Raw genomic sequence first — 13,855 nt, forward strand, 5'->3', positions numbered from 1 at the left:
GGGGGGTAAATAAGAAATTGCAACCAGAATCATCTATTTTGCTAGAACAACTTCTTGATGAGCATGGACTGGCGTGTGTACTTGAACTAGAAATACGGTGATAATTATCTGACACCAATAACTGTTCTCCCACATATTAAATATTTGTGAATTTGAACTTTAAATGTGAATATTTATTCTTTATTTATTAATTTACACTTATTAATACTGAAGAAGTAATACAAGTGCTGCACAAGTGATAACATAAAGACTAATAGGTTTAAAAATAAGCAATACATAATCTCTATTTCAGTTATAAACCAGCAGTAAGAATTAAAGGAGCTATAGGAAGATGATTTGATATTAAGTTAGATATGTGATATGGGTGTTCTTTATCTCCACTGTTATTCATCATTGATATGGATCACATTATGAAGGAAAACAGAATTAAACCTGATATCAAGATTGGAGGTGTTGGTCTCTGTTCTTTACTTTATGCAGATGATGTTATACTCCTAAATATATCCAGGAAAAGTCTGCAGGATTCCCTGATCAAATTAAACATCTGCTGTAATAAATGTGGTATGAAAATCAGCATTAAAAAGGCAGTGACAATGAAAATAACCAGAAACATTGAAAATATCAACTGCATCCTGAATAGAGAACCTATAGAAAACTTCAGTATTAAGCAAAATACTTCAGCTATTTAGGCACAATTTTTAGTGAAGATGGCAAATTCAAGATGGCTGCTGTCTATTTCCAAATTTAATTTGAAAATAGAACAGCAGAATTAGCAAACTGGTATGATAGGAAATCAATGAATAAATTTATATGGAATAAGAAAGAAATGAGTCAAAATACTAAATTAGCTATATACAGGACAGTGTTCAAATCAGTTTTAACTTATGGATCTGAGAGCTGGTTAGAAATAAAACACTTAATCAAAGACTGGAGACTTCTCATATGAGAGTTCTGAGAAAGATTAGTTGAGTAAATAGATGACATCAATGGTAGTAGTATCATATTAAAAAGACTATTGGGAAAGAACTTGACATTGTTAGCATTCAGGAATGTGTTAGGAGCTAATCTCAGGTGGTATGGCCACATAAACAGAATGGGAAAGGAAAGATTAGTTAAACAAGTTTTCTTTGCCAAGATGGCAGGAAAAAGATCCAGAAGATGACAAGATGTAGGTAGATTGATACAGTAAAAAGTTCCTTAGATGACAGAAATATAAGATCTGATAATATAGGAATATTGACAGATAACAGGTTAATCTGGAGGATAACTATTGACAGGAAGTTAGAAATAATGTAACTTTTCATGTAGCACTACCATAAGATCTTGTTCATCCCCCCTGAGGATATGTCAGAAATTTGATGGTGATGATAGGTTTAAAAAGTATATAAGAATAAAAAACAGAAAAGGGAAATAAAAGTAGAATGAGCTGTACAACGTGTGTGTACCTAACCAAAGGGTCTTAGCCATATTGGTTATATAAAAAAATATAAATGTGGTTGACAATCACTATAAAGTGAAATGGCTATATCTAGGATCATTTTACATGTGAGCACAAGGGTCATATAACATATACCATAGGACATGGGTGTTCAACCCTTTATTACGGAGCGATTTTTGGTCGATCTCTTGTGTATTCCTCCTTACTTACAAATTTAATTAAAACTGAAAACATAATATTTTATTTATCATTATTTTGTATTATTTTTAATTCGCTTTAAGTGAATTTCTATTGTTTATTTATTTTTTGTTAAAATTGTCAAATCAGTAATTTTCTTATAAGTCCAGATAAATGAATTAATTTGGATCAGTGGAAGTCAAACAGTGAGCCGAGTGAATATGATTATAAGCAAAGTGTAAAAACTCAATTATAGGCTTAAATATTAAAAATTTCAAAGCACATTACATCGATTTTTTACTCAGGTTAAGTCCCATGTGAATATTGTAAAAAAATAAACTTTGTCTTGGTATAGTTGTATTAGATGTTTTTGTAAATAACTCTTTTGAAGCTAACTGTATATACTGCTTTTAATAAGATTTTGTTAGAGTGTTAAAAACAAAGGCAATGTCTTTGTCACTGAAGCTGTACATAGCGGGCATTAGAAAGATTGTTATAGAAACTTGTATGCATGAGAAAGGCTTGAAGGCTCTAAGTGTAAACATCTCCGAAGTCAGTCAGAAAGTGTTCAAACAACTTTCCGATGGCCGGCAACTTACAATCAAAAGAAAGCAGAGGAGAACAAAAGGCGTGCCGAATTTGAAACTTAAGATGAACGACTCATACTGATTCTTGGGGGGGGGGGGGGGGTGCCAAACTTCATGCAAGGTTCAGAGGAGGCCTAATAAAAAGGGACTGAAGCAAGCAGAAGGGGTCCCAGTTCCAGAATTGTTGTCAGAGAGGAGACCGCCCAGTCCAGAGTCACCGTCAGAGAGAGAGATTGCCTGGATCTACGTTGCTTGAGAGAGGAGTTTCCCTCTTCCAGAAAGGAGCTTCTTGGTTCGAGTCGTCGCTAGAGAGAGACTACTTCTAGGCCACAGACAAGGTTTCAAATTGCCGAAAGGAAGAGTTCCAATTGCCGGAGAAAAGTTTCCAGGCCAAGTTAATGTTAGACATTCACCAGTGTATTGCGTTTTCATTACAATTTGATGAATCAAACGACTTCACTGATATTGCTCAGTTAATGATATTTATTCGCATGGTATTTCAAGATTATTCAAGTAAAGAAGAACTTTTGAAAATTATACCATTATTGGGAAGGACTAGGGGAGAAGACATTTTTTCGGCATTTGATGAATTTATGAAGCAACACAAGCTTCCACTTTTTAAACTTGTGTCTATTACTACTGATGGTGCTCCTCCAATAATAGGTAACGAATCAGGCTTCATTTCATTCTGTAAAAACGATGACAAATATCCAGATTTTTTAACGTACCACTGTATTATTCACCAACAAGTACTGTGTAGTAAAAGATTAAACACAAAAGATGTTTTGGATATTACATTTAAAATTGTAAATTCTGTTCGAGGAATAGCCCTGCAACGGCGGTTATTTAAGTTACAGGCAGATGATGATAGGGAACTTCTATTGTACAATAATGTTCGCTGGCTCAGCAGAAGTCAATTTTTAGAAAGATTTCTTGTAATAATTAACAATATAAAAAATTTTCTTGGTGAAAAAGGAGATATTTATCCACAATTGAGCGAAAAGATGGTTGTTACACTTATCATTTTTAGTAGATTTCTGTACGAAATTAAGCAATTTAAATTTAGAGTTACAAGGTAGAGATAATAATTTAATCGACATGTTAAGTTCAATAAAAACTTTCCAACAATACTTACTCTTATTAAAGAAAAATATAAATGACTGTGAATTTAGACATCTCCCATATTTATTAAAATTTTTTAAACAAAATCAAGAAATGCTTCACTATGATTTAAAAGAATTTATTCGCGAAATAGAATTAGTTGAGGAAGGAAGAAATTCAAGATTTAAAGATTTTAATAAAACTGAAATGATTGTATCTTTTATCAATAATCCATTTCAAGAAAACTTGAACATCACAGAAATTTCAAATAAAATTAGTGGGCTGTTTGATATAAACCAAGCTGAAGGAGAACTTGAGATAATAATATCAGCAATTTTTGGCAATTTGGCCAAATTGCCAAAAATTGCTGATATTACACGAAAAATTCTGTTGTGTTTTGGATCGACATACTTCTCAGAATCCGCTTTTTGATTATAATATGACTGTCATAAAAAATCAAAACTACAAAAAACCAAACTGCAAATGATCATTTGGATGATTGTCTGCAATTGGCCACTTCTTCATATTAACTTGACTATGAAAATATTGCGAGGTCCAAACAATGCCAAATTTCACTTTACTTTTTTTTTTTTTTTAAATCAACCAGCATTTCCTGTAACTTGTGAGTTTGTAATCAATTTGTTGTTTTTTCTAACTTTGATTTTCCAAAATAGAGAAATAAATATTTTATTCCAATATATATATATTTTTTTTTTTGTTGTATTAAAATAATTAAAAGTGATAAATAAACTTTTAAATACACAAATAAAGTTTTTAGTTGTGTATTTTTTTTAGTTGTTTATTTGTGCGTAATCAGATATCAGGTTGGGGGAATGTGATCTATATAAGAGAGTAGATCGCCTAATAACTTTTTATAGAAAAGTAGCTTGCGTAGTAAAAAAGGTTGAACACCACTGCCATAGGATATAACATATAACAATTCTAGTAATCTCTTATAATACAGTTTTAAAATAATAGGCAATCACCCAATCATTTTCTAAATACATGTTTTGAGGTTACAGAGTATTTCATTAAGCATCTATTATTAGCTGCCTGTTGCTAATTACTGAAATGACTTATGAAAGATTTGTTTGCCTTAAGTACCAGCAGCAAATTTCTGCTACAACACAATCAATAATCTAAATCTTTCATTGAAGTGTAAGCAAACAAAGTTTGCACATGAAGTAACTTTACGACTGAGCAAGTCATAGATAGAGGCTAATGACTTCACATCACTTGCCTTAATAGCTCATACTTGGATAGAGGATTAAACCAAGAATATAAATTCTTGGCATCTTTAATTTATAGTATAACCAAGTGGATAACTTTCAACATCTATCTTTAATCTAGAGCATTTTAGTAATAAGGTGTAACACCTTTTGGCTACTTATATATGGAAAAATATGACTTCTGCATTATTTCAGCATTGATATCACGCCAACATTTGTATTGGTAGTCGGAGTGCTGTTTTGGCGCGCATCATTTTTGAGAGTATGCAGTTATGCAGCATTGTGATTTTTGGATTTCTGTATGATATATAGAGGTAAGCGTTCTTCATTTTGTGAAATATCAAGGTAAGACTTTGATTTGATATTCTACAAAATTTCTGCTGGCAGGTCTTTAGACCTGCGGGATTTCTAATAGCGCTCATACGCAAATAAATCGATACGAGCGTGCCTGATCTAGATGTAATCACTGATTTGTTCGATAAAGAGCCGGTTCTTGTGCTTGTTAATAAACTCCAAAAGAAGTTCAAGCTGACATGGCCTACTAGTATGATCAACCCTGACAACAGTATCGAGTCACTCGACAAAGCGCTAGCACTCACATTTATTAAAAAGCTTCTAAAGAAATTTGAACAGGATTGGCCCGGCTACTTAAACCTATATTCTTCACCTGAAGCCGATGTTGAGGAAAATGAAGACTCTCCTCAAATGGAGTAAAAACCCAATCTAGTTGTCTCTACCTCTACTCCTTCTGATCAGGAGAGATCCATGCTCGTAGGAAGCGAAAAACTCTCACTGAGCCAACAATTGATGTTGGTATGGATGAAGATGCTCCCAGAAGCAGATCCCTCTGCTTCCCCCTAATGAAAAGGTGCCACCGATTATTCTAAGGGAAAAGCAGAGATGGACAACACTAAGAACCATCATGGCTAACTTACAAATAAGTTATAGATCTGCTAAAAATATAGACGAGGGCATAAAAATTCAGCCCGTCATGGTGGCTGATTATAGAAATCTTACAAAGGAGCTGGATGCAAGAGGAACACAATATCACATATTTTCACTTGCCTCCGAAAAAATCTGAAAGTGGTCCTACAAGGAGTCTCCGAAGATATTGACACGGATGAAATAGTTACTGACCTCAACTTACAACCCTCCATTAAAGACATTATACAGGATCTACCTCCCATAAAGGTCACTAGAATGTTTAGATCAAATAAGACACCTATGCCTTTAGTCTTAGTAGAAATTCATAATATTTACAAAGATATATACAATCTAAAATTAATCTGTGGACTCAAATTCACCCCAGAACCATTGAGAAAGAAAGCATCTTCTGGGCAGTGCCACAGATGCCAAAAATTTGGCCATGCCCAAAAGCCATGTTCAAAGCTCAGTTCAGATGCCAAAAATGTGGCGAGAATTATTATTATTATTATTGTTGTTGTTCCAGGAAACTCCAAGGAGTCGACAGACTCATCGAGGGAGGCCCTAACATCATGTCTGGAACAACTATTCAACATTCACACAGTATCTATCATATCTTTCCTTGAACTCATTCAGGGTCGTAGCACCCACAACAGACTCTGGAAGCTTATTCCACTCATTCACCACTCTCCAAGTAAAAAAATCTAGCTCTAACACCCTTCTCAACCACGCTCTTGCCCAGCTTCCATGCATGGCCCCTAGTCCTCCCACCACCAGTCATATTTTCAAAAATATCTTCTGGATCAATCTTATAAAAACCCTTCAGTAATTCGAATGTCTCAATCATATCACCCCTCCTTCGCCTATCGTCCAATTTCTGCAACCCACAAATCCTCAACCTATCCTCATAAGGTTCATTCCACAGACCTGCTATCATCTTGGTCACTCGTCTCTGGACCCTCTCCACTTCCTCCCCATCACGAAGAAACCCTGGTGCCCATAACTGGGTACAGAAGTCCAGATGGGGTCTTATCAAGGCTCGATACAGAGGAACAACAACTTGCTTCTCTCTGCATGTTAAAGTAATCACCCCACAAATACCTGCGGCAAGCCAAAATCCACCCTGGTGAAGCGTGCTAATTGTGGGATCCTCACCCTGCTAATTATAGAGGGTGTATACATCACCCCAAAAACAGATGGAATGATCCAAATAATCAATCTACCTCGTCATCTAGTGCGAGAGTTCCTGAAGCTCAGGCTGCTTAGTCCTCCAAGAGTGAGAACATGACAACAGGTGCTCGCCCATCATTAACTGAGCCCCTTAAGAAAATGAATCTTCAACATCAAGTGAGAACATATGCTGATGTGGCCCGCTCCAAACAGATAGTACGAACCCAGCACCTGACTAATCTACATTCAAATCTATCAGCTATTATCACCTCTTCTCTTGCAAACATGCTGCAGGATTTCAGCAACTCAAATCCATCACTAAGTGTTACAAAAAGATTCTTACAGCAAACCCAATCCATATTATCTACACTCTCTGATGCATAGGAAAAGAATTGCCCCATATTCGCTTAGGATTATCGCTGGGAATGCCAACGGTATCAAAAATAAGCTGTTAGAAATCCAGGAATTCAATAATAGATACAACCCAGATATATTTCTAATCAATGAAACTCACCTGAGGCCTGCTGACACCCTAAAAATCAGAGGGTATCAGATTTACAGAAACGACAGACTTGGGTATAGAGTGGAGGTACAGCCACCCTTATCAAAAACTATATCAACCAGCCTCTATATCAACCATCATTCAATAACCAGCCCTACAACCACCAACCTCGAAATCACAGGAATTAATGTCCTCACAAACTCAATTGGAAACCTTAAAATTTTTTCTCCTTTCAACCCTCCATTAAAGACATTATTGACCTCAGATCTGGATGCCATCCTTGGAGTAAAAGGACTGGTCATCATCGCTGGAGACTTCAACACAAAACATCCTGCTTGGAACAGTAAATCTATCAATAAAAATGGTCACATCCTTTCCAGCTACACAGGATCAAACTATGCTATTGTGGCTGGACCTACCAAACCAGCTCATCTCAGTACGTCTGGCACTGCTGACATCCTGGATATAGCTATCCTGCAAGACATTAAACTACAGTACAGCCTTAAATCACTAAACGAGCTGTCGTCGGATCATAAACAAATTCTACTGCAATTGGGAGAACAAGAATGCCTGTTTCCTCCCTTTCATTCAGGCATATCGTGGGAGAGATTGTCTAAAGCACTTAGGGATCAAATTGGACCTGTCCCTCACATATGCACACCAGAAGATGTGGAATCTGCAGTGACTAGCCTCACCCAACAGATTAAGTCCGCTATAACGGTTGCAACCTTCCACAAACCTGTTCCCAAGCCTGGTCGTTTGCTTGAGGATATTATGGACCTGATCAGAGAGAAGAACAGAGCTAGGAAGAGATTTCGTAACACTCGCACTCCTCAGGACAAAACAGTGCTTAATAGATTGAATGAAGCAGTAAGAGATGCACTTGAAACTCATAGAAACCAAGTTTGGGATAAAAAGTTAGCCTCTATCTCGCCTATTGATCACTCTATCTTTTATTTTTGAGAAACATCAAAAATAAAAATAGATCCCTCTCCCCCATAATCTCAAACCAGGGCCTAGTCCACACAGAAGCCATACTAAAGAATCTAGAGGAGCAGTGCAAACCTTCTTATAACACTTAGATTTCAATCACTTATACAAAATTCACAGACAGGTCAGGCATGCATTAAATCTCCCAGATACCAGTGCTGACCATATTGCACCCGCATCACTTGTTGAATTATATGATATTATTAAAAAACTTAAGAACAATAAAGCTCCTGGTCCAGACATCTCAAACAGGGTGATCAAGCTGCTGCCTCGAAAAGCTGTAGTGCACCTGACCAGTATAATAAATGCAATTTTAAGATTTCACTATTTTCCTTTCACCTGGAAACTGGCTCATGTAATTCCTATACATAAGCCAGGCAAAGACCCACACCTACCACAAAATTATCGTCCAATCAGTCTCATCTCCAATCTGGGTAAGGTTGCGGAGTAGGTCATCCTCTCACGATTCCAAACCTCAGTAAATGACCTAAACATCCTCTCTAAAAAACAGTTTGGTTTTCGGCAACACCATAGTACTACCCAGCAAATCCACAGAATTGTTGACTACATTACCACCAGATACAACTGCCGCCAGTGCACAGGAGCTGTTTTCCTAGACCTATCCAAAGCATTTGACAAAATCTGTCATTTTGGCCTCCTGCACAAACTTATCTCAGCCGGTACCTCACTAAAAATGGTTCATTTAATCCATTCATATCTTCAGAATATGATCAATACAAGTCAAAATCAACGGTTCTACATTGTCCCAGCGTCATATCTTTGCTGGAATGCCACAAGGATCTCTACTGGCTCCATTGCTGTTTTCTGTATACATGTCAGACATCCCGCACAATCCGGTGTCTTCCATTTTGGCCCTGTATGTGAATGAACGATACAGCAATACTAACCAGATCTCTCAGACCCCATTTCATTACCAGAAAGCCTTCAAGAAAACCTTCTAAAGCTGGAGGGTTGGTTCTCCAAATGGAGATTGGAAGTCAACCCCCCAGAAAAACTCAGCCGTTCTTTTCTTTCTCAAAAAGGCCAATGCCTCCCACAGGAGATGTGGTACTATTCAATACTAAAATTCCCTGGCAGACAGAAACAAATTACCTGGGTGTAATTCTCGACAAAAATTGTAATTTAATTGAAGTAAGTTCTTGAACACAGCAGTATGTCCCCATAATTATGCATAATAACCATTATGTAATGGAACTATCTTACCCTCTTTTCATTCCCTTAGAACCTTGCCAGAACTGGGACTTAGATTGAACAACTTCACCAGAGCAGGCACATTTGCAAAGCATATGAATTGACAGCCATCCAGTTCCACTGTTATATTCACACTGATATTTTTCAATATGCTGAGCACCTCCTGTTCATCACCTCAATTCTGACATTAGTCTCTATCATATCAGCAACTGAAAAATCTCCACCTGGATGATAAACCTTTGCAAAGTGATCAGTTAGCAACTCAACTATTTCTTTTGCTTCTGTTGCCTTCCTACCATGGCATTGATTAAAATTATTCTTCCTCTTACTTGCTAGATAACAAAAAAGCTCTCTTGGATTTATTTTGGCCTTCTTACTTTTATAATCTGATTTGGCATTTCTTAACCATATCAGTCGCCTTTCTTGTTTGCGCTCTGTACTTCTCACGAGTATGTGCTGTCCATCCTTTTCTTTATATTCCATCCACAATGTTTTCTTTCTTTTTTAGCATGTTTTTGATACTGGTAGACTCAAACCTTCTGTTTGGTTAAGACATACTGATGATATGTTCTCCATTTGGCAACATAGCTCAGACAAATTACTCTTTTTCCTCCACCTCAACAGTAAACACCCCAGAATCCAATTCACTATTGAAGAAGTAAATAACAGTTTGCCCTTTTTAGATACTCTGATCACACATCTGTCTTTTGCAGTTTACAGACAATCCACCCTCACAGGTAGATATATACATAAATATACATAGTTTCCCATCACCCCCGCCTCTCTCAACAGTATGGTGTCATCAAAACCCTTGACAGAGCCTCCATACCACCCCTGTTCCACCCCAAGCTTCCCTTATGGCAGAACTCGCCTTTATTCGCCAAACCTTCCTGTGCAATGGTTACAATGCCAAAAAGATCTACAAATTATCAGTCCCTTCCACCACCCCACATCCTTCCCAGGATAAAGACTACAGTAATGCCATTACTATTCCCTATATCCAAGGTACTTCGGGGGGGGGGGGGGCAAAACTTAAAAAAAATATAATCTCTGTACTGCTTTCAAACCTCATTTGAAGCTGGCTTCCCTTCTATACTCTCCTAAGGATCCACTTCCTCCCCTCTCTATTCCAGGTGTTCACAATAAACTGCTAACATCTGCCTAGATGAATACAAAAAAAAAAAAAAAAAAAAAAACATACCACAAATATGGTCAGTGAAGCCTAGCAGATTATGCCTTACTTTGAACAGAATCAAGGGAGAAAACTATCATGCACCATCACAGTAAATACAAACTTGACTCATTTTAGAATCAGTAGAAGATTTAAAAATCAGCCTATTCTTAATAAACATGGTTGTGTTCAACTTCCCATAATTGGGAAACTTTAATTCTTAAAACCCTGCCCAACATCTAAGGCTAGCCAACAGCACCCACAAAGGGCACCCTCCATAGTACTTTAGTCTTCAGACAGTTTAATATCATTTCTTCCCCTTATTTTTTCTTGTGTGTTTTTGCATGGTATTACAATTTTAACATTGTATTCCTGAAGATATCTCTGTGACAGAGATGAAATATTGAAACAATTAAACCTGCAGTTTAATTATTTCTCTATGTGCTGTAGTTAGTTCATTAAATTGTATTATAATGAAGTCATATATTTTCCATATACAAGTAGTGAATTAAGCAATAATGGTTCTAGTATAGACCCCTGAGGTAGTGCGCACACACTGCTTCTCTTCTCTTAGATTCAGCACTTCTGCATATCATTTTCTGATACTTAGCCACTTTCTTAACCATGTCATAAGCATAAGCCTATTTTGTATATCCATCCCTTTGAGTTTATATAATATCCTCCTACATGCAATCTTTCAAATGCTTTGGAAAATTCCAGAAATATCATAATATTCCCACATTCCCCCATATGGTGTCTGCACACCACGGCACTTGGCCGCACAAAGGAAGACTTTGTTTCGAATCTAGTCAACTAGAGGAAATTTTTCTAAGCCTTTTTTTTCGACCGGTTCCCGAGTTAGTTGATCTCTGGCAAAGGCAAGGGGGTTTTTCCTCCTGGAAACTCTGGTTTTTCGTCCCGTAAACTCAAGAAAATCGACCGTAGAACCCATATTATTTCAGACATTAAATCTATTGTGTTAGGGACCACGAGATGGCAGCAATTGTTGAGCCATCTCTCTTCAATGTGTGCTGCTTAATTAGTGATAACCTTGGGCCAGCTATCTCTGATTGGCTGCCAGTGGAGATTGAACTGCCCACTCAGTCTCCAAAAGTTAGACAGGGCTAAACGGCCTCGCCTACTCCCTTTATGTGACTCAAAAGGTGTTAGCTGATTTCCCCCCCCCCCCCCATTCAACTCTTACAATTCCTTGTATTATATATCCATGATTATATTCCAACCAATTTCACTTCTGTGTATGAATCACTCTTGCAATAGCTTTATATCTCTAATTTAGCCATTTCTGTACTTTCATCCAGTTTTTCCATTAAAATAAGGCATACATTCCAGGCAGACTTGTTACATTCCTACCATCTGTATTCTCTAAAGTTATTTTTCATGGTCATTCTCCCTTTACTTTTCGCAAAGCATAAACATTCTCTTGGATTTTCCTTCTGTTCACAAATCTTCTTTTCACAGTCTGATTTTCAGATGTTTTAAAGGAATACTTGTACTAGACATATTATTAAATGCTTGGACAGCTAACTCTTGTAGAAAAATATACAATTTATTAAAGAAATCAATAAATAAATATCTCCAGTATATTTTTATATTTATCACCATGGCCATCAGTAGGATATTAATTGCCATTGATAAATACAAAATCAGACTGCAAAAAGAATCAAACTGGCACTGGATCCAGAACATTTTCCTTTTAAGGAACTTTATAAATTTCCTGATATATATAATTATATATATATATATATATATATATATATATATATATATATATATATATATATCCTGAAGGGAGTGTACAGGATAATGATAGTACTACATGATTAAGTTCACATTGTTAATCTTTTAAATCAACAATTTTCCTCCAAAGCCTATTACTTGTCAGCACTTCAATACTGCCAATATCTAACATTTCGTTTTTCTAAGGCATTTCTGAATGAATTAATCTACCCAGACCTTGGTCTTCCTATGGGTCTTTTTCCTGTCATGTTAGCATCAAACACCTGTTTTGCTGACCTTACGTTTCCCATTCTGTTTAAGTGACCATGCCACTTTAGATTGGGCCTGCTCACACATTCTTGAATGTTAACAATGTCAAGTTCCTTCCTTCCTGATATCTTCATTTTCAATATGATTCTGCTTTTGATATCATCTGTTCAGGCCCCTAATTTTTCTCAGAACTCTCATATTTGTGGTCTCTAATCTTTGATCAAGTGGCTTTATCTCTAACAAACTCTCAGATTCATAACTTAAAACTGGTTTATACATTGTCTTGTATAATACTGGTTTAGTATTTTAACTAATTTCTTTCTTATTCCATATAAATTTAAACATAAATTCCATATAAGCGAATTAAACAATAATGGTTCAAGTACAGAACCAGCTTGCCCTCCTCTTAAGACTCAGCACTTCTGCATATCATTTTCTGATACTTATTCAGTCAGCCACAATCTTAACCGTGTCATAAGCCTATTTTGTATGCCATCCCTTGAGTTTATATAACCTCCTACATGCAATCTTTTCCAACACCTAACCAACTCTCAGATTAATAACTCAAAACTGCTTTGCATACTGCTAGTTTAGTATTTTGCTATTTCTTTCTTATTCCATATAATATTTGTTCAACTGGTTTCCCACCATACCAGCTTTGCTAATTCTGGTGCCTATTTCTAAATTTAGTTTGCCATCTTCACTAAAATGTGTAGCTAAATAGCTGATATTTTAATTGTTCTTTAGCTTCTCTACTGAAAATGCAACTGAAGTTTTCTATGTTCCTACCTATTTTCACAGTTTTAGACTTTTTTAAAGTTCATCCATTTAACTCTTATGGGATTTATTCTCCTAATTCAGGGAATGAAGTCAGATATCACTTCTTTCAGCAATGTTTTGATTACTAACCATTCCTGCTGATTTCTTTACCATGAGTTTCTTATAACAAGGCACACACAACTTCGAGCTGCCATCTCCTGCCATACAGTTCTACATATATGCCTTCTTAATGAAAGCTCTCAGATGATTTGTACCTCTGAAGTCAAAACTGCATGATCATTCTCACTAACAAGAGGTACAATAACCTAATTTATAGAGATTCTCAGATGCTATTACTAGATCTAATATTTGTTCACTGCAAGTTCCTTCCCTCACACACTCATTAAGTTAGTTACCCTCAATATTCTATAAATAACTGCTTAAATTTTATAAATTGTTTACTTCATTTTGAATGCTTTCTTCTCCCACCAATTTATATCACCATAGTTGGAATCATCCCATAATGACAGCCATCCTTATATCTATGAGGTTTACCCATTCTATATGGTGCAGTCATCTTCAGAAAAC

At 36.3% G+C, this 13,855-nt stretch overlaps 1 protein-coding gene across 3 annotated transcripts in view; it reads right to left on the minus strand.

The window, feature by feature from the left end:
• LOC150102479 (uncharacterized) overlaps window positions 1-13,855 on the minus strand; it is a 547,971-nt gene that overhangs the window by 126,384 nt on the left and 407,732 nt on the right. The window lies entirely within an intron of this gene.

Source organism: Typopeltis vanoorti, chromosome 10 (assembly GCF_054136105.1).
Source record: "Typopeltis vanoorti isolate ZY-2024b chromosome 10, IOZ_Tvanoo_1.0, whole genome shotgun sequence".
Taxonomy (NCBI): Eukaryota; Metazoa; Arthropoda; class Arachnida; order Uropygi; family Thelyphonidae; genus Typopeltis; species Typopeltis vanoorti.